Raw genomic sequence first — 23,277 nt, 5'->3', positions numbered from 1 at the left:
ATGAGGACTCACTTTAGAAAGGGGAATCCTACCAAAATATGTTATGAATGTAAAGAACTTGGTCATTTAGAAAAGAATTACATGAATAGAGTAAAGTTGAAGATGAAAAGAAATCAAAGGCTGACAAGTTCAAAACTCAAATTAAGTAGCAATAGGTGAGGAAATCTCCAGACAATTTAGGTGAAAATAGTGAGGTTATTGACACCCGAGGCAATGAATTGGGTGATTCAATCATCTGTGCATAAGAATGCAAGGAGACCATAGGATTTGTGATCAAATTAATATTCTTCATTACTTCTAGTCATCCAAGCAAGATAGTCCATATCAACATATTAGATGCACTTGGATAGAAGAAACTCTTAGGCCTGACTGAGCTATTAGTCCTATCTAAGTTACTCCTTAGACCTAAAGAGCATGAGTAGACTCGACTGAGTCACAGACTCAACTTAGCATGGTTAGTTAGTATTAGTTGAGCATTCAAGAGAAAACCAAGTATCTTTCACCTACCTAGGTATGGAGAATTAATGGAGCCCTAAAATTCATAAATCTGATAAAAGGGAGAAATCATAGTTTTATTTTTCACTGCAAATTCAGAGTTTTCTAAGAGTGCAACATTCCTAGAGCCCTGTTAGTGGACAGATTGTCTTTTCTCACTTTACAAAACTTACTCTATACCCAAGGTTAGAAAACACAATAATGCTCACAAAAATTGAGAAAACTTCATGTTATTTGTTTTCTCTCTACATTTATAGGTACAACTCCCTTTGCAAAATTTATCAATAGATTCAAGGAAACTAATAAAAACCAACTAAGAACTTTTACCAAAAAGTGCATAAAGAACTCTCATGCACTCTTAGGTGGTAAGATAACAATCAACTTATTTATTTTACACAAATGAATGAAAAGCCCATGGTCTTTTCATCGAAGAAAATTTAATTGAAAGGGGGGGAATACTAAAGTAACTTTAAAACAATTATGCAAAGAAATGGATGAACATAAATTGCAGAGAAATAGCAATAGATATTACATACAACAAATCATCAGTGTTCACAAAGTAACAATGACTAAATTGCTTTAAACACCAAGTCTTTAAGCATGATCAAAGATGATATATATAAATTCAGAAACTTTCTTTAGCATATAGTCATCCAAAATAGTGTTTATATATATTCTATGTATCTATTGCTATTTCAATTATATCAAAAGAACTAACTTTATCAGAGTATATTCTAACTTACTAAATTCTATCCCTTAACTAGTTCAATGCCCCGAAATTTATAGTTTTTAAGCATATTCAAAAAGGCCTCCATTAAAGCCCACCCTTTTTGTTAAAATAGTTATAGTAAATAAAAATAGTTTTGAAATAGTTTCAAAAAGAAACAATAGGAAGTAATTGTTCCAATCAAAATGCATCGTTGGTCTTCTCCTCCTTGCCCATGGTTTTCCTCACCAACTTCTAGCTTGTAAAGGTGTTCATGAAATCTTGCATCACATGAGAGTGTGGGTTCTTTAAACTCAGCAACTTAGATTTACAGGCACCTTTTTTCCACTTGAACTCTTTGACCTTTAGACTTTGCCATGACATGAGGTTCCTGTTCAAATACAACATGGATTCAATGTTTGCTAGCATGGTGGAATCACTAGCAGTGGGTGTGTCAGTGTCTTTAGCCTTCATAATTGCATCATTGAAGCATGTTGTCAATGTCTTAGAATCCATATTGCCATCATCAAACTACAGAATTCCTATAGGATTTACCACGTTCATATCCTTTAAAAGCTCTTCATGCATCCTGGCAATCTTATTTTCAATTGATTGCATTTCTTTAATAGCCTCCCTATAGATTGATTCTTTCTAGCCCATATTATTTTTTAGGATAAATAACATACAAGAATCCACAATTTTCATAGGATTTTTACCTAGAAATTTGAGTATCATGTACTTCTCAACTTCAGTGATTTGAAACATAATGGCCTGACATTGGTTTTAGTCAGACTCCCATCCTAGTGTAAGAGTTTAAATTTCACCCAAGAGTCCCTCCCCTTTAGCATATGTAGTAGTGAAATCTAGAAGAAATTTGTTTCCCTCTTTAAGGATGGAAGTTATCCAGTCCTGCATTGCATCCGAAAGTAGTTTCCCCTTTTGCATTTGTTTAACTAATTGTTGGTTGTCTACAGAATTAGGATCAAAGGACTGTGGGGTCTAAACCACTGGAAGGGCTCCAAGATTCATTAATGAATCTATGTAGGCAGCCATGATCACTACCAATGCCTTGAGTTTCCTTTTTTGTATACTATCCTTTTCTAACTGGGTTAGCATGTGATCTACAAAGAACTTGAAAAATTGGTTACCTATGCTCCTTTTAATAGTTCCTGATTCAATAGAAGTAACCTTAAGACCTTCAGTGTCAATATCACCAAATTTAGTTTTCTACTTATATGTAGCTAATTTTATTATTATTTTTCCAATCACAAGATCTTTAATCAAATGAGCATATGTTTTTAGCTTCTTAACTTTGGAGCCATGAGCTGTATGCTTGGTTACAATGTCCTTCACTGGTGTAGACATCGGTTGCAGATTGCTAACTGAGTTGGATAGCCAGGATGGAATAATAGGATTAGTAGAGATTCCTTGAGTATTTCTAATAGGAGTCATGAACTTGGGTCTATCTTGGGGGCTTCAATCAACTGCACATCACCATCAGGATTATTTGAGAAACTAAGACCATCACTTAGATCCTGTCCTTGGGTCTTCATCTTCTCCTTCTAAATTTCTTGTTGCATGAGGGCCTCAAACTTGGTTTTAGATCTAGTTCTAGGAGTCATCTTCTATATAGGGGACAACATTTTTTTTGCCTACTAGGAGTCAATATACTACCTGCAAAAGGAGATGAAACTTGAATGTCAGAAGTTAGTGGTTCAGAAAAAGAAACTATTTTTGGAGATTTTCTAGATGGTGGTTCATTGACTATTTGCATGCTTTGTCTCCTTAGTTAGTTGTTCATATGGGTGAGGATGGATCTAGTTCTTAGATTTATGTCATACTCCTCTTCCTAATTCTAATCCACTTCCAACTATTTTGACTCACTGGCCTCTTCCCATCCTGGTCCAACAATGTTTGAACCATCTTCAACTACCCCTTCTAATTAAAATTTCAATTTGAGGGAATTGATTTTTTGAAGTGTTAGCTTTGAATGGTCTCTCTTTAACACTTCTTTATTTTTTAAATCCTTCCACAAGTCTTCTAAATGTGGGATTGTAGATGACTAACCTTTTAAGCCAAGAACTTGAGCCACAAATCTTTTACTATCAAAATCTCTTCTTCCTTGAAAAGACCCAAAACCAAAACCAAGAAAGTTATACCTTATGACTACATCATTAATCATGTTGCTATAGGTTAAAGAATTGAGTTTGATGGGAAACACCAACTCACAATTTTCTTGAGGTACATTATCTTTAATTATAGAAAACAATTGTCTGCAAACTTTAGCCAAAACAAAATAGTCAAGTGCATAATGTGGTAGCTTCATTGGTTCATCCTCGAGCCCACCTACTCTCAAATATTTGAATTTAGGAATCTGGATGAAATAGCTTTCATAGTTATGAATCAATTTTTAGGCTTCTGAGGACAATCTAGGCATGGGTGCATTTTTTAGAGCCAAATGTACACTTTCTATCAACACATCATGTACTTTTCTAAAATTTTCTAACACCCTATCTTTTTGAAGTAGAGGGCAGTATTGATAGACTGTTATTTCTTCACTCCAACTTTCATCTGGCAGGGAGGTGATGTTACTAACATAAGCAATGCAATATGTAAGATAAGAGACCATGTAAAAAAATTTGTTAGACTCCTTAGCGTGTTTGAGCTGCTTTCTTAATGAACTAGCAATTACTTCAGCCCAATCCATCCACTACTCCCCTTTTAAAATGATCTCCACATAATGAAACATCCATTCTTCAAAAAGGAGAACATCACCTAAACTCTTAACCCGGTGCAATAGCACTATAAGATCATGAATATAGGGCTTCATATGATCTTTAGTGACTATCCTGGGTAGTCTTGAACCTTCGCCATAATTGGTTTCTATCCACTTCTTGGCTAGGATGTTACGATATTTACTTGGGCTTTCCTAATACTTTGCTAGGGACTAGATAGGAGAATATGCAAAAAATGTGCATTCAGGAAGGCATAAAATTGAGGCAATGGTTTCCCTAGAAATTGACAACATAGATTCTCCATCCTTGTTTAAGATACTTTTACTTCTTAGATCATAGTGATCAATACAAAGTTGAAGCAATTTAGGGCTTAACAAGGCAGGAGGAAAAGTTGCGGCTTCAATCAGGCCACTAGTCAAGATTTCCATACAACCATTCATCTCATCAGCTCACTCAAGGAAATTGGATTGAAATTTTTCTACTCTAACACCTTGTAAATTGGTATCACTAATGATGAGTCTCTTACATTCCAGACTTGAAACATTCCCGAAGAAGTGTAGTATAGATTTCATCTCAAACAAAGAAAGTAAAGCCCAAAATTGATTTTATCTTGAAAAGAACACAGATGGTAGAACAAAGAGAAGGTTTTTCTATGTTCTTACATGTAACTCACTGAGAAAAATAACCTCTTTTCCTTCTCTCTCAGTCACTCTTCCTTCAAATCTTTCTTTCGCATAATAAACAAAGAGGAAACTTATGTTCCTTTTAAAGGAAAAAGGGAACATATAGGAAAACGTATGGCCTCATAATGAGGCATTCATGGAAAATCAGTTGTAGCCAGGTTCACACATTTGAAATCCTTTGACAAGACCTATTATTAAATAACTTCCCTTTGTAGTTGTTCTGACAATGATTTCTTTCGTCTGACACCCAATCTTCTTCTCGGGCAAAAGATTTCCCATCATAAGTCATGCTGGCAGCTTTTCTCATGCTTGAAATTAAGGCACATTTTTAAATTATTACCTCCTGACATGTCAATTAATGCCTTAGGAACCAAGAGTTATTAGCCAACCATAATCACTTTCTACCAAAAGCCTTAGTTATAGAACCACTACAAACTGCTTCGAACCAAGATTCAAAAGGGTTCGAAATAGTTCAAAGGAACACTTTGTAGTCCTTGGCGTGCATTGCCTATAGGAAAATGGTCATTATAAATCCCTTTGGTTGAACTTCTTTGAACTACGTTGAACCAAAGTTCAAAAGGGTTCAAAGAGGTTTAGAATACACAAGATGTGATGGATAGCATGAGTAATTTGTATAATGTTTTTAGTGACCAGGGAATCATGAAATAAAGGTAGGAAACTTCAATGACTAAACTGAGCATATTTAGGGAAAGCTTAGAAAAATCAAGAATAATGGAAACTTAGAATAGGGCTAACAAGCCCCCAAAGCAATGAAGAGAAACTTTTTTGAAGGAAAATCTCAAGAAAAGTGAGCATCTTCAAGTCCTTCATCAATTGAGTAGTATGGAAGCATCTTCCAATGCAAAGGTCAAGAAGGGTTTAGAAATGTTGGTGTAGAGTTCTTCCTATATTCCTTTGAAATTAAAATTATATCCAACAATTGTCAAGGAGAAGGATCCTCAAGGGGCTTACTCACCAATCCCTCCAAAGGTACTTCTCATTCACGACATTAGATCATTCTATCATTGTTCTATTCAAGAACTAGGAAATTTTGAGCTAGATCAGGCATATGGTGCATTGTATGATAATTATGTGTGAAGCTAAAATAAAAACATCTGGAGGTCAAGGGTTTGACCCACATTATCCAAATGCCAAGAAACCTCTGAATAAAATCGATTAGTCTTATACTAAGTTGAGTCAATGACATGTCATTCTGGGTAGAGAAGACCTATCCCATTATGAAGAAGATGATTCAATGATGGAGAAGTCTAAGGCTACTAATGTTAGGATTAAACCACAGATAGAAATGATAATTAAATGAAAATATAAACAATATCATAAAATAATAGATCATACAGAAAAGAACAAGATACCGAGATTTAACGTTGTTCACCCAATCCCTAGGCTATGTCCACCAAACAACAAGTCTGATATTATTATGATACAATGATTACAACCTGATTACAATTTGTAATCCCTTATAGCTCAATACCACCACAAGAACCAATTTTTGCATCACCTTTATGAAACAATCCCTAACCCTAAGCTCTTTTAGACAAGTAATTTTACCACTTTAGGGTTATAATTAATAATTGCATGTCAGCCCAAAATCCTGATAAAATAGGGCCCAATTTTTTTTAAAGAAATTATGAAGTATGTACAGTACTTTTCTAATCAGTCACCACAATCTAACAGTCTCCCACTTGGGGACTAATTAGGCTCCACTCTAAACAACAATATCCCACTTGGAGATTGATCTTGTAGCTATGTCGCTACTCCATGAGGCTCCCACTAGATCAAACCACCCTGGACTTTTTTGTTCTTTTATTCATGTTCAGTCTAGAAGACCAATTGAAGCTAAAGATGAGTTCAAATTCTCACTTTTTACTACCTTTGTAAACATATCTATTGGATTGTCATTTGTATGTTTCTTGTCCAACTTTAATTGTCCATCCTCCAAAACTAACTGCATGAAATGGTGACACAACTGAATGTGTTTTGTCTATGAATGCATAGCTGAATTCTTTACAAGATGAATGGCACTCTGACTATTTGTAAACAAATAATTATCCTTCTAAGGATGTCCCAATTCTTCCAAGAAAAACTAAAGCCATATCATCTACTTGGTTGCCTTTGTAGCAGCTACATACTCTGCCTCTGTAGTGGATAAAGCATTAACCTTCTATAACCTAGAAACCTAGCTCACGACTGCCCCACCAACAGTAAAGACATAACATGTAGTACTCCACCTGGTATCAATATCCCCTTCCAAATCTAAATCAACATAGCCCTGTAAATAAGTAGTGGAGCCCCCAAACTATAAACACTTTTTGGATGTTCCTCTCAAATATCTGAGAATCCATTTGACCACATTCCAATGCTCAATTCTTGGATGACTCATATACCTGCTAACAACTCCCATTGCATGTGCAATATCTGGTCTTGTACATACCATATGATACATCAAGCTTCCTACAACTAAAGCATAGGGTACCTTGGACATCTTATGCTCCTCTTCTTGTGTCTTGGGACACATCTCCTTTGTCAACTTCAAATGACTAGGTAAAGGTGTGCTAATAGCTTTAGCATTCTCCATAGAGAAATGTTGCAATACCTTCTCAATATAATTAGCCTGAGAGAGTGTCAATTTCCTATTCTTCCTATCTCTACAAATATTCATACCAAGGATTTTTTTTGCTGCCCCTAAATCCTTCATAGCAAATGCATGTGCTAACTAGCATTTCAGCCCCTTAATATGATCCATGTTAGACCTAGCGACAAGCATATCATCAACATATAAACATAAAATAATGTAGCTTTCATCATCCAACTTCTAAAGTAAACACAGTGATCTGGATGACACCTATTATATCTATGATCATGCATAAAACTGTCAAATTTTAGATACCATTATTGAGGTGCTTGCTTCAAGCCATATAAACTTTTCTTGAATTTGTACACTAAGTTCTCCTTACCTTTGACCTCAAATCCCCGTGGTTGAGCCATATATATCTCTTCATCCAAATCACCATGAAGAAAGGTTGTTTTAACATCAAGCTGCTCTAAATCCAAATCTTCAATACCCATAATACTTAAAATAGTATAGATAGAAGTCATCTTAACAACAGGAGAAAATATCTCATCAAAATCAATGCACTTTTTCTGTGCAAATCTTTTTACAACTAACTTAGCATAAATCTCAAGTCTTATTTTTCAGAAAAGAGTCCATTTCTTCTTTCATTGTAGACTCCCACTAAATCTTAGTATCCACCTGCATAACTTCATCATAACATTCAGGTTCACCAGCATCAGTAAGTGAAATTGAATAGAAAGAGGGAGCGAATCTTTTTGGAGGTCTAGTTTGCCTTGTTGATCATCTAACATTCATTGGTGTGTATGGTATTTGTTGTTTCAATTGTTTCCCATCATGAGGAATGATTGGAACATCAGCTTTTGGAGTATCATCCAACACTACATAATCATCTTCTTTCTTCTCATGTTGTTGCAACAGATCTTTGTACAACACTTTCTCATTGAATATGGCATTCCTGCTTCTTACAATTTTATGATTTTCGAAATTCCAAAGCCTATAACCAAATTCATTAATGCCATATCCAAAAAATACATATTTCTTTGACTTAGCTTCTAGCTTGGTTCTATTTTCAGAATCTATGTGAGAAAATGCTTCACGACAAAAGGTTTTGAGAAAAGAATAACTCACCTTCTTACCAGTCCATGCTTCCTCTAGAATACTACAATGAAAAGGAGTAGAGGGACCTCTATTAATCAAATATATAGCAGTATTGATAACCTTCACCCACATGTGTAAGGGCAACCAACATGTAACCTCATGCTCCTTGCGCGCTCCATTATAGTCCTGTTCATGTGTTCAGCCACTCCATTTTCCCATGGAGCCCTTGGAACAATTTTTTTTCTATGAATACCATTAGTGGAGCACTAATCTCCAAATTCATGACTGTTATACTCACCAACATTATTAGATCTAAGACATTTTAATTTCTTACCAGTCTCATTTTCAACCAAGCATTTCCATTTCTTAAAAGTTTGAAATACATCAAATTTTTGTCTAAGGAAAAAACCCATACTTTTCTAGTTGTGTCATCAATAAATGTAACATAATAATGAGAGCCACCAAGGGAAGATACCTAAGCCGGTCCCCATACATCTGTATGCACAAGATCTAATTTCTCCTTTTTGTTTTCCTTCCCAGTCTTCACAAAACTCACTCTCTTTTATTTTCCATACACACAACTTTTATAGAAATCCATATTAACACATTTCAGACCTGGTAAAACTCTCTTTGAATGAAGTACTTTCATACCTTTCTCACTCATGTGCAAAAGTCTGTTGTGCCACAACACTATATCAGAATTTACAACAGCTATTTGTTCTCCCTGCTCAACTGCAACAACTATTCCTGAACATTCATTTTTCTCTGAAACAATTAAAGTAGAAGGAACAATATGACTTGTACAAAGATATAAGGTGCCTACTTTCACACCTTTTGCTACTACAAGGGAACCTTTTGAAACCTTTCAATTTTTATCATTAAAAGTAATTACACAACCCTCATCACCAAGTTTTCCTGCTGAAATTAAATTCCTACTTAGCCTTGGAACATGTCTTACCTCATGTAGTAGCCAATGATTCCCATTTTGCAACTTAATCTTAACTTTTCCCTTTCCAACAATCTAACAAGGTTCATTATCCCCCAAATAAACAAGCCCAACATCCCCTTGGATATAATCAATGAAATATCCTCTATGAGGTGTAACATGAAATGAAGCACTATAATCTAAAACACATGAATCATCAACACTCTCTAAAGATAGAAGCAAAGCATCCTCTTTGGATTTTTTTACTTACCAAATTATCCTCCTTGTCTTTATCTGGTTTATCTCCATCATTTTTCTTTCGACTCCAACAATCTTTCTTTTTATGCCCTGGTTCCTCACAGTACCAATAGTCATTCAATCCTCTTGATTGAGACCTCCTCCCCTTTGACTTTCCTCTTGATTTCTCACAATTTCTAGAATTATTTCCTCTTTTAGTTGTTCTACCTTGACTTTGTGCATTCAAAGAACTTCCTAATGTAGATCCACCTAAGGTTTTCCTATGAGTTTCCTCACTCAAAATAACATCAATCACATCATCATATTTTAGGGTACTAGATCCAGGAATAGAATTACTCACAACCATTACCAAGCTGTTCCAGCTTTCAAGAAAAGAACACAAAATCAAGATAGCCCTAATTTCTTCATCAAAATTGATACCCACAAAAGATAACTGACTAGTAATAGTATTAAAATCATTTAAATGATCTGCAATGGATCCACCTTCTGCCATTTTCATATTAAATAAATGCTTCATGAGAAATACCTTGTTTGAAGTGGAGGGAATTTCATACAGTATCACTAGGGTTTTCATCAAATCTTTTGTTGTCTTCACTTTTGTAATATTAAATGCCATCGATGGTGCTAGGCATAATAGAATGCTTCCAAGTTCCTTTCTATCTAAAAGATCCCATTTGTCATTTGACATAGTCTCTGATTCTTGGATTTGCCTTCCAACAGCTTCCATAAATCCTTCTAGTAAAGATAGTCTTCCATTTGCATCTTCCATAACTAAAAGTTTTGTCTATTAAACCTATCAACCCTCACCTTATCCTCTTCTGCCATCACTCCCACTTGACCGTGAGACTCCCACTCAACCATGAGACTTTCTTTCAGAGGGTAACTAAAAAACAACCCCGCTCTAATACCACTTGTTAAGATTAAATCATAGACAAAAATAATGATTACATGCAAATATTGAAAATATCAAAAAATAATCGATCACATAGAAAAGAACACAAGAAACCAAGATTTAACATGGTTCACCCAATCCCTTGGCTATGTCCACCAAACATCACTTCTGATATTATTGTGATCTAGTGATTACAACCTGATTATAATTCGTAATCCCTTACAGCTCAATACCGCTGCAAGAACTAATTTTTGCATCACCTTTATGAAAAAATCCCTAACCTTAAGCTCTTTTATACAAGCATTTTTATCATTTTAGGGTTATAATTAATAATTAAATGTTAGTCCAAAATCCTAATAAAATAGGGCCCAAAAAAAAAATTTAGGGTGATGCCCCGAGCCCCAAATAAATTATGAAGTATGTACAGTACTTTTTTTATCAGTCACCACAATCTAACAACTAAAACCTTAGGTCACGCAAAATCTAAAAAGATAACCCTAGATGAATGGGATGGAAGAGGCATGAAATTAAATAATGTGACTGATATGGAAATCACGTTTAGAATCCATGTCATTGCATACAAAATCTATAGCTCAAGCCATCAAAATAGTGTTCCATGTGAGGTAGTGGACCTGGCATACAAGGTTTTGAAGAAGAATCTATTCTTTGACCTAGGCAAGCTTCAACATTCCCAACTAAGAAAGAACATGGAGAGAATTTGGGCTTCCATGAATAACTCATGTAATTTTGGTTTAGTCTTAGCCTATTGATCTTTTATGTACATAAATTATTTCCTTCAAAAGGAAATGTTGTTTGGAAGAAAGACACCCCACTATTGTATCAGATTAATGAATTCATAAATGAGATGGGTGAGAACTTTGAAAGTATCATGGATGCTTACTTTGATAACTTCAAGGAGAAGATGCAAAGAAGGTTGAGGATCCATAAGAAACTTTTAGATGATTATGAGAAGGATATATGCTTCCTGCTTGACTATGACAGAGTTCATATACAGGCAGTAAAACCTAGGATTGCATGGGTAAAACCTCTATCATATGAGGTAAACATTGATGGGATAAGAGACATTGTTGAGGCTCTCATCAATGAGCCTATGGACCCCAAGGCTACTTATTTTGGAATATATGAGGAAGCCAAGACAAGAATCTCACTTGAGATTCAAATCCCTAAAATTTTAAAGAGAGGAAAGAAGAGGCTGGAGAAAATTGCAAAATCAAATTCACATCTTATGCTCACCGAAGGAAAGGGTGGTGATATTGAAGAGCAAGATGAAGAGGAAGATAAATAGGAAAGTGGTGAAGAAGAAGAGGCAAAGGAATCTTCTAAGAATAAGGTGAATATCCAATTTAAACCTCTGCCAAAGAGATCAACAAGGTCTACTCATGTGATTACTGGCTCAAAGCCAATGAAACCAAGGAAGAAACTAAGGCTAGAGGATGAGGATGATGCACATGAAGATAACACCCCAATCATTTCTTTGAAGAAGGAACCCCATACCTTTGAGAAACAACTTAAAAATATAAGGAAAGGTAGGGCTATGATAGGATTTAAATACAAGTATAACTCTAGAAGCAAAGAGGAGCAAAAATAGATTATGGAAGCATTAGTTGAAAAGATGGCAAGATGGAAATATGACCCTTCTGAACTTAAATAGAAAGCTCCTGAAGACCTACTGAAGGTTGTTTCACATTATTGGGATAATGTAGGAAAAATACAGAAGGATATTAGAGAGTAGACTCTAAGGAGTCTCATGCCAAATCTCTCTAACAAAGAAGTCAAGGAGGCAATGTCCAAATATGAATACAAAACAACTCCTAGATTTAAAACTTTTCAAGTTTTGTCTAACAACATAGAAAATATTTTGTAGTCCACACAAAAAAAGTGGAAGAACATTTTTTATATTAAGGAAGAGGGATACATACCATAGGTTTAGACAATTGAAGATTCTAATCTTGAGAGGATAGCTGCATAGGTAATGATATCACTTCCTACCACTCCATCTAAGGTAGCACCTGAGCAACAATCCATTGAGTTGAACCCAATTCATCCAAGTAGTGAAGTGAAGTCTATTTCACCTTCATCGTGCTCTCTCCTAGAGGTATCCAAGCATTAGGTCCCCATGGTTTCAACCAAGCAACATACTCCCATAGTCTCAATTGAGTAGCAATAGGAGAAGGATTTGATTGACAAAGACAAAGAGATAATTCCTTCTTTAGCTACCAAGAGAAAAGGAAAAGGGAAGATAGTTGATGGCATAGATATTGATGAAGATATTATAATCCCAAATTGGGACCAATCCAATCTATTTTCTAAGGAAATGAACATTTTGGGAGAACTAAGTAAGACAAGAGAAAAACAATGAATGCTAAGGGTTGAAAGAGATAAAAGAATTTTTTTTGAAGACATCAAAGAAATATTTATGGAAGCTCTATCCATAGAGGCAAATTAAAAAGCCCCCATAACTAATTAATTAATAAATATTGTACATAAGTTCAATGAGGACATTGATGGGAGGGAAAAACTCCTTATGAAAGCTAAAAGGAAGTTTGAGAACTAAGTACTAGAAAATGCAGCATAAAAGATAACAATTGATCAAGTAGAATTGTCTACTTTAACTTCTGCACTAGAGATTATTGTAAATAATGTTGTATCTTTATTTGTAAAGTTGATTGATTCCACTAAATTTACCAAGTAAATAAAAGGGAAACTAGCCAAGATTGACATGGACTTGAAGGATAGTGAAAATTAGTTGGTACTTAATCCAAGCTCTAGTTCCAATCATTTTGCAAAAACTATATTTTTGATAAATCTTTAGGCAGAATGACTAAGGGAAGAGGCCAGAATAAGGGCAAAATTGGCTGATATACAAAGTATGATACTTCCTCACATGGAAATTATGTAGAAGAGAATGGATCATGCAAGGACACTAATCAAGGATACAAATATAATAGTTGCAGATCACATATATGAGTTATCAATAGAGCTTTAGATTGATCTACACATTTTGAAGGTGCTACAAGATTTTTGGGATAAGATGTGGTCTGTGATTTTGAAGGTACATCATAATTTTATCTCTCAGTTTGGAATAACCTTGTAAATTTATTTGACATTTGTAATAAAAACAAGGGGGGAAGTATATAAAGGAAGTATATGTACATATTTATATACATGTGAAAAGATTTATGTATAGGAAGGTGAAAATATGTACAACAAGAAAGATATGCAAAAAACAATAAAAATAAATAAATTGAAAAACCAAAAATAGAGTTCTTAGTTTAAATCGAGTTGTAGAGTCTTTAGTGCAAACCAAGCTACAAAATAGAGCATACTGAAAAGGGGAGTTTGATTGAAGAATTTTTTATTTTAGATCTTATGAATGATAAGTGTTTTCGTCACTAATGCCAAAGGGGGAGATTGTTAATCTCATGGCAAGATATATTGTCAATTGGTGTCAAAATACTTAGTCATAATGGGAAGTCAATAGTAATCGAGTCACCATCCTAAATTGTTAACCAAGATCACAAAGGAACCAAGAAAAAAATGTTAACCTTGCAAGAAGTAAGTAGTATCAACCGAGTTGCAGTGTCAACTGAGTTAATAATTCCCAGCGAGCTATAGAATCGACCAAGTTGACAGTAACTGCTAAGTTCTAGTATGAACAGAGTCGATATAGCTATTTTGTTCCAAGATGATAATCAAGCAGGAAAAGTATTATGAAATGAGTCAAAAGTATCTACCAAGTGATCACTATGAATCAAGAATCTAGTATCAACCAAGTGCCAGAGTTAGCCAAGGTGACAATGGTGCCCGAATGTCTTCAGTATCAACTGAGTATGTCATTGGACCTAAGTTACAGTACTGAGCCAACTTGGTGATACTTTTTGGGACAATTTATGTTGTATCTAACCTATAATGGAATTATTTGGATGGATATAAGTATAAGTTATTTTGTTTTCCAAATGAAGATGTATGAATTAAAAAACATTGTATAGGAGTGAATATGGAAGAGCAGAATTTCTAGAAGGCTACAAGAAACATAAGGAAAGTAAGAGACTCGTGTATGACAATCAGGTGATCAATTTAGTTCAAAGGATCCTCATTAACAATTAGAGTTGTATAATAGAGATCAATCCACTAATTTATCTTGACAGGTGCATCAGTCCCAAATCCCCTAATAGGGTGGACCTAACAGTCCTTTGCAAAAACTCGTAACAAAGTAAATACTTAATTGTATTGTATAAATCCTTTCACAAAGTGGACCCAACAGTCCTTATTACTCTTAACTAAGTAAGATCACCAGAAGTGATCAATTGTAAGCCTTAACATGCCAACTTTATTACTGTAGTATTGAATCATTGTGGGTGTCATCCCCACCCCAATTTTACCTTCTACTTGGAGGGTTTATGGGTTACCAAATATTGTATTATGGTGTTGTGAGTTTACTTCTTTATTTTTTTTGCATGCAAGTAGATTAAACAACTTAACAAAGTGGATTAAGTGAAAGAAGTTTAAGTGGTTCCTAATTCTTCCCAACTCCCCCCATTTCAATCACCTAGTTTTCATTATATTTCCAACACATATTACATGTTTGTAAGACATGTTGTATCCATATGGGAGTTGTTCTTTTGAATTGGGTCTTGAACTATCTATTTGTAATACATTTCCTTTGTCTTGATGATTGCTGGTTGGATAAGTTGACTTGTAGTTGGTGACCTTGAATATACGTAGAGTAGCAGTTCTAGTTTTAGTAGTGATAAAGTGCAATGTAGAGACAAGAAGTGCTAGGAGGGGTAGCTTGATTTGTCTGGAAAAATTAATAATTTCAAAATGTAGTTGGAAGCAATTTTTAAATGTTAGGTTTATAATTTTGAGGGATGATTAGTTGTGAACTTTCTTACATTTGTATATTGATAAGGGTGATGTAATCCAATGATATTATTCCATATTGTGTGCCTTTTTAAAAAGTTTTTTTTTTGTATTTTCATTGTTTCTTACTCTTGATGCAAGGTTATACATCTCCCTTGGGGGTTCTTTGATCTTTGTTGCATCAAGATGCATTAGAGTAGGACCACACTAGTGATAATATACCTTATAATGTGGTTGATATGAGTGATTTCTATGTTTTTTTGGGTAGACCTTGGTAATATGATGGTTCTATTTGTTATTGTCAAAATATTGGCATCTCTATCATAAACAATGTCATAATATTTACTTTACATCCTTTGAAGGATGAAGAAATGAAAGGTAAGAACTTGAGAATAATGAAGAGTTGCACTTTAGGTGATCAAAATCTTTTGGATCAGAAGGTGATGGATTAGTAGTAGGTGATTGAAGGGATTTCTAGGGTTGAAAAGTTGATGAAGGATTTGATGAGAAGACTTCAATTGATTAACTTGAAGGTTGGTAACTATTGGATATTTTAGCAAGTTACCAAAGTTAGTACAATGGTATTGCATGAGTGACATAATCCTGAGACTAGATTGAAAACTATGTTGGCAGTAAGATATGTATGTCATTAGTGACAACACTTATTCATAATTTTTTATGGTTACCGAGTTCATCATTCAATCTCCAATGTATAGTGAGTATTCCAATGGTTACCAAGTAAGTTTAGTAGTTTAGTAGTTCATACCGAGCATTCCAATGGTTACCAAGTGAGTTCAACAGTGCAACAGTTTAGACCAAGTAGTTAGTGGATACCAAGCTTCATAGTATTTACTGAGTCATTAGTTACTATAATGTGAAGCCAGTGTCTACCAAGTGATGGGATGAGCAATGTTTATCAAGTGCAAGCAAGGTAAACATAGTATTAAGTTCTTACTGAGCTACACTATATCTACCAAGTCTCCAATGTTTACTGAGTTCAAAAGCTATGTTGAGAGATTAGTATGGATCGAGCCTCTACTTCTACCAAGTGCATGATGATACCAAGTAATGTAGTGGACATCGACTATTAGAAGGTCACCAAGTCAGCTAATCTGAACTCGAGTTTCAACATTTGGGCCAAATCAATAATGTTTGTGCTAACTTGTGTTTTGGCTGACCTTTTAAATATGAGAATTAGAATGGTATATATGTAGTGTATTGTATCATTCCTAAGTATGATAAAAAGTAATGTTATGAGAAGATCAGCATGGGAATGTGAATCAATAGCAGAGAATGGTATTCAACAAGGTCAAATTAGAAGTAGTAAAGTTATATCTATCACAAGAGGTGATCTATACTTCAAAGATCTAATCAGCAATCAAGTTGTAAGTTAGATCTACTAGTTCATCCTAATAGGTGAATCAAACTCAAATCCTTTAACAGGGTAGACTTAACAGTCTTTTCTCTAAATCTCCTAATAGAGTGGATACTTCATTGTATGTTTGTAAAACCTCTAACAAGGTGGATCTAGTAGTCCAAATTGCTCCTAATAGGGTATATCATTAGAAGTGATCATTGTAAGCCTTAACAAGCCAACTTTATATTGCAGTACTAAAATTTTGTGGGCATCATCCCCACCCCAATTTTACTTTCTTATTGGAAGGTTTCTAGGTCACCAAATATTGTGTTCATGTGCCATGAATGTTTATCTTTTAGTTTCTCATGCATGCAGTAGATTAGATGAATTATGTCATGTCCCCTTTTCAAATAATTAAAAAATAATAATCTTTGCTAAGGCAGGCAGGCCCAAGAAAGTGAAGTTACGGAAAAAGGGGGTTAATCTTTGGAAACCGTTGGACTAATAAATGAAAATTATTATTAAAATATGTTTCATTAACCTCTCTTGGACATGAGTTACAGTTATGCCCTCTTTTAAGAGGTTTGGAGGCATTTTGGGGGGATTCCAGAACTTGATTTTGCTCATTCTTTGTTATTCTTCAGAGGCTGCCAAACCTGTGGAGAAGGAGACCCAAGAACGGGAGTTTGCAGGTTTCCAGGGAGACCCAAGAACAGGAGTTTGCAGGTTTCTAGGAAGGCTAAGGATGGGAGTTTGAAGCCATTCCATGTGCATGCTCATGCAGAGTTTGCCTTTGTGCTAAACAGTGCAGATTTGTGAGTTTTCGGGTGTATTTTTTGTAAGAGTTTGGTGTTTCCGGTTGAGATTTTCATATCAGTTTGGGTTGTTGTTGTATATCAGACTTTTAAATGTTAAAATAGAGATGAAAATATGTATTTGGATATGATTATACTTCTGTGATAGATTATTAAGTTTTTGTGGTGATTTCGAGCTATTTTGTGCTATTTTCGGGAGCCTGATGAGCATTATTTTGTCCTCCATTTGGGAGCTATTGTGTGCATGTTATACAGATATGGAAATGAAATTTTATAGGCTGTTATGCTGCTCAAATTTCTATAAAAATGTCTACTTTCAGATTTATTAATAATAGGTGAAGCTGTGAAGCTTTTTGGCACTATTTTCGGCATACCCGATTTGGGATTTCTTGAGAAATTTGGTGGATCTTTGTGATATTAGTTGTTTGATCTTAAAGATCTGATTAGAGGTTGGAAATATCATAAAAAATCAGAAAAGGGACATTTAAGTGGTATCAGAGCCATGATCTTGCCAGCCTGAGGGTTTGTAGAAGTTTGCATGTTAGTTTTGACAACTACCCAGATCTTGCATGTCATAATTTATGGTTGCATGTTGCTTCTAATCAGCTGCATGTCAAAATTTATGGTTGCATTCTACTTCTAATCATTTTCATGTTAGTTCTTGGTGAATTTGGTGGTTGTAGAAGTTTGCATGTCAGTTTTGACAACTACCCAAATCTTGCATGTCAGTTTTGACAACTACCCAGATCTTGCATGTTAGTTTTGACAACTACCCAGATCTTGCATGTCAGTTTTGATAACTACCCAAATATTGCATGTCAAAATTTATGGTTGCATTCTACTTCTAATCATTTGCATGTTATTTTTTAGTGAATTTGGTGGTTGCATGTTGCTTCTAATCAGTTGCATGTCAAAATTTATGGTTGCATGCAACTAAGTGAAAGAGAAAAAAGATATTTGCAGCGAGAAAAGAATAAAGAAATTTTGATCAAACCTCTAGTTGAAAGTAAAAGTACAAAATCCAAGGAGGGGAAAAGTATGGCTGATCCAGATGAGATGGCAAAGAAATTCTTCCAAGACATCCAAAATACTCAGAAGCAAACAATGGATAGTTTGGCAGAAACTAGAGAGGCTTTGCGAATATTGACAAAAAAACTACAAGGAGTTGCATCTATTAATGAGAAAGGGAGCACTTCAGAGGAGCCAAGAAATCTGAAATCCACACCATCTAAATCAACCAAAACTATTTTCTTGCCTGCAGATGAGCCACCAGTACCAAATCCAACCATTAATCCTATGGAAGAGGTTACAGGTAACTTGATTACATTAAGAGCTACTTATAATGGCCTAGATGATGACTTTTGTAGTTCGGTTCCTTTTAGAGAATATGTGGATATGATGAACACTTTGATGCCCAAGAAAGAGTACAGAAGGGAGCATGACATAAGTGGAAGAGAGCTCAAAAATAAAATAAGCAAGTTTATAGCACCTACTTTTGATGGAACAAATAAAATTTCAGCTAGAGCATGGCTACAAAAATTACAGACCTTCTTCACACTTAACCCCATGAAGGAGAGTGATGTTGTTCAAATTGCAAGTCTACACTTGGAAGATGCAACCTATGATTGGTGGTATCATGGAATGACTACTCAAGGTCATGATCAAGTAACTACATTTGATGATTTTAGTCAAAGAGTGATAGATAGATTTGACCTCAAGGATGATGATTATGAGGATGTTGTTGTGCATGATGGTGAGATACCTGGTGTAGATGAGCAGACATTGAGCATTCATGACTTTTCTGAGAGAGAGTACCAAGCACAGTTAGATGCTTCGTCACATGAGGTTGAGGCTAGTAGTACTTCACATGATTTATCCTGCCAGTTGAAGGTGAGTGAAGACAGTATTGTCACTACATTATCTCACCATGACAGGTATGTGGAGTTTGTTGGTATTGGTCATATTACTCAAGTGAGGATTTTTCTTGAGTTACCAGCTAATTCTAGTTTACAGATATGGACTCGAGATTGTTATATTGGCATTTGGGGTTCAGTTGACTGTAAATCTTTAACACTTTTTGGTAGCAGTGATTGTTTGGGTGCTACCATGGATTTGATTAGCAGATTGCATGGTGTTGTCTTTTCTTGTGCCTGGAGCTTATCCGATGTTGGTATTAGTTTTTATACACCGGTTTTGGGCTTTGTTCATATATCCAATCGACCATACTTGCTGGAATGTGTTGATGATATTTCATATTTGGTAGTGTATACAGATGAGTCCCAGGATCATATTGGCATTGATGACATCCAGGAGGATGTAGTGGGCAATTCTGAAAACTTAGTTTCCTTGGGTGCAGAGGAGTTGGACAGCAGTGCTAATGTTTTTGATACTCCGTATGTTGATATGAGCTTTAGATTTGATTCACAGGATATGGATTGTAATACTCTAGAGACTAGTGACTTTGATTATACTCCTTTAGACAGTGCATCAGAGGAGGTTTGTAGGAGACAATCAAGCCAATGCCATCATGTGTCTAATCAATTGAGAGTTAGTGATCGAGACATTGCTATCACTTGCCAACATTTTGATGCTGCTCGTCAGTTGTTAGCAGTTTATGGATGGGGTTCTCCTATTTGTGATGAGCAGGAAGGAAGTTATCTTTCCTTGACAGAGATCCACTCTTTACGGGAGGCTATTCGGATTTTGAGACAGAATTATATGCAGTTGGTAGCCGACAGAGATTATCTTATGGAGTGGGGTAGTACAACATATGATGCATTGTTGGCCAAGGAAGATGAGGTGAGTAAGCTTACTGAGTAGCTTGAGGTGACTTCTGAGATTCTTGAGAGTACACAGTTGGCTTTCAAGGAGTCACAGTTTCATTTGGCTAAGGTGACCATGGAGTTAGAGTGACTACAGTCTTTACCTGATTCTATACAGTCACAAGCTATGGTGTTTGGTGATTCGAGGATGTCCATGGCCAAGATTGTCAGAGACAGTGGAGATGGGGATGCATCCATCCTTGATACTAACATTGGCATATCAGGCTCATTCCCACTAGAGTCAGGTTTAGTTGAGTTGGGTGTTGTAGCAGATTGTTGTATGCCTGACAGGGTGGTGGCCTCTAGTATTGAAGGCACGGAGACTAGAGATGTATCAAAGATCATGTGTGATGTTGGTGAGTCGGCAGTTGGCTTGGTTCCTAATAGTAATACTACTCCCTTGGTGATATCTTCGGAGGTAGTAGTTAGTTCCAACATGGTTAATGATCAATTGCAGTTAGTTTCATCTGGATTATAGTCTGAGCCACTAACTGAGATTGGTGCATTCTATCGGCATTACACTATGAGGTACACTCATCAATTTACCTTTGATGACCATGTTGATGAGATGATGATACAAAGATGTACTTTGGTTCCTAGTGCTTGTCATCAGTTATGGGATAGTTTGACACCTCAGGATGAGGGTTGTGATGGGCATGATATGGTGATAGGTTCTATAGTTGACAGCTTGATAATACATGACTTAGAGCAGGAGTTTCAGAGTGATGCTTCAGCGGGTGTTGTTATTGATTCTACTCCTTTGGCTATGACATCTCCTGACTTAGCTGGTGATCAGTCACAGTGGGTTGTATCACTTGTTCATGGTGAGTTGTTGACTAAGGTTGGTTTTTTTTATCAACATTTTATTGCAAGGTATGTACATCAGTTAGCATTTGATCCTTGTGTTGAGGAGATGATGGCAGGAAAATTTGGTTTGGGTTCCAATTCTTACTCTTTATCTTGTAATGTCTTTTCACCATCAGCAGTGCATGGGAGTTATGGTTATGAGATAGTGGCCGGTGATTTGCAGAGTTGTGTTGATTGCAGGAGTTGTAAAGTGTGTGGATTCTCCATACTTGGTATAGTTTCATTCGAGAGCGTTCACCATTTTTGCAGAGTTGGATTGTACATTCTGTATAGGCCAGTGGGATGCGTTGATGGTATTTACTGTGTTGGTAGTTTGATTTGTCCACTTTACTTGGGTTCTGATGTTCTAAGAGTTTGTGTCTCATGGGTTTTTGACTGTGGTAGTGGTGATTTTGGAGTTTGGTTGAGCTATAATTGTCAGTTTGATTATGGATTCCTCTTGGTCATATTGCAAAGGATATTGCAGGAGCCTGTGTTAATTGGTAGTAGTATAGTTCATGACTACATTTGGGATCCAGGTGGATTGATTGGTTTATTGTTCAGCCATTGATTGAGGACAAGAAATTTTTGGGAGGGGAGGACTTGTCATGTCCCCTTTTCAAATAATTAAAAAATAATAATCTTTGCTAAGGCAGGCAAGCCCAAGAAAGTGAAGTTTCAAAAAAAGGGGGTTAATCTTTGGAAACTGTTGGACTAATAAATGAAAATTATTATTAAAATATGTTTCATTAACCTCTCTTGGACATGAGTTACAGTTATGCCCTCTTTTGAGAGGTTTGGAGGCATTTTGGGGGGATTCCAGAACTTGATTTTGCTCATTCTTTGTTATTCTTCAGAGGCTGCCAAACCTGTGGAGAAGGAGACCCAAGAATGGGAGTTTGTAGGTTTCCAGGAAGGCTAAGGATGGGAGTTTGAAGCCATTCCATGTGCATGCTCATGCAAAGTTTTCCTTTGTGCTAAACAGTGCAGATTTGTGTGTTTTCGGGTGTATTTTTTGTAAGAGTTTGGTGTTTCCGGTTGAGATTTTCATATCAGTTTGGTTTGCTGTTGTATATCAGACTTTTAAATGTTAAAATAGAGCTGAAAATATGTATTTGGATATGATTATACTTCTTTGATAAATTATTAAGTTTTTGTGGTGATTTCAGGCTATTTTGTGCTATTTTCGGGAGCCCGATGAGCATTGTTGTGTCCTCCATTTGGGAGCTATTGTGTGCATGTTATACAGATCTGGAAATGAAATTTTATAGGCTGTTATGCTGCTCAAATTTCTGTAAAAATTTCTACTTTCAAATTTATTAATAATAGGTGAAGCTGTGAAGCTTTTTGGCACTATTTTCGGCATACCCGATTTGGGGTTTCTTGAGAAATTTGGTGGATCTTTGTGATATTAGTTGTTTGATCTTAAAGATCTGATTAGAGGTTGGAAATATCATACAAAATCAGAAAACGGACATTTCAAATTAATGGTGAATGGATTAAGTACTAAATTTTGTTAAAAGTTTTTGAGGTTATTGATTCACCCCTCCCCTCTCAATAACCTAGCTAGTCTTGATTATTTCCAATAGATTGATGTGTTCTATGATTTCAAAGGTAGAATTAAACATCAAAAGAAAAATAAGGTACTTATTGACAAATATAGTAATGACAGAGGTAGAGATAAGTGGATTAGTAAGAATAATCCTATTAGAGATGGTTGTAGTAGTAGGAGTGGCTAGATACTTAATAGAGGAGGTTATTCTACAAGAGGATTGATGAAAACTTGTAAGAATAATCATGTACCAAATCAATGCTCTTTTTATGAGGAAGACAAGTGGGTTAAGAATAATTATGACATCTATATTTTCAATCAAGTTTGATGTTTATAAATTCCTTTTATGAAACATCTTTTGTTCACCTAGTTTGTCTAGTGTAGAAACATTCTTAGGTCATTGGCAATCTTGCATCACCCAAAGAATATTTCTTTTTAATTTATCTATTTCACTATTTTCTCAAATAGTTTTCTATTATATTAGCTTCTAATTGATCCAGTATGCTATTTTCATTATGTGATCCTTATGGTTTTATATAGGTACCATGGACTTCCTATGTCTACTTTTGCATTATGATATGATACTTCTAGATGAAGTTATCTTGGGATTAGTCTG

The sequence above is a fragment of the Cupressus sempervirens genome, chromosome 8 (genome assembly GCF_028749045.1).
Source record: "Cupressus sempervirens isolate cs-2001-9-10 chromosome 8, ASM2874904v1, whole genome shotgun sequence".
Lineage (NCBI taxonomy): Eukaryota > Viridiplantae > Streptophyta > Pinopsida > Cupressales > Cupressaceae > Cupressus > Cupressus sempervirens.
Note: the sequence above shows the minus strand (reverse complement) of the source record.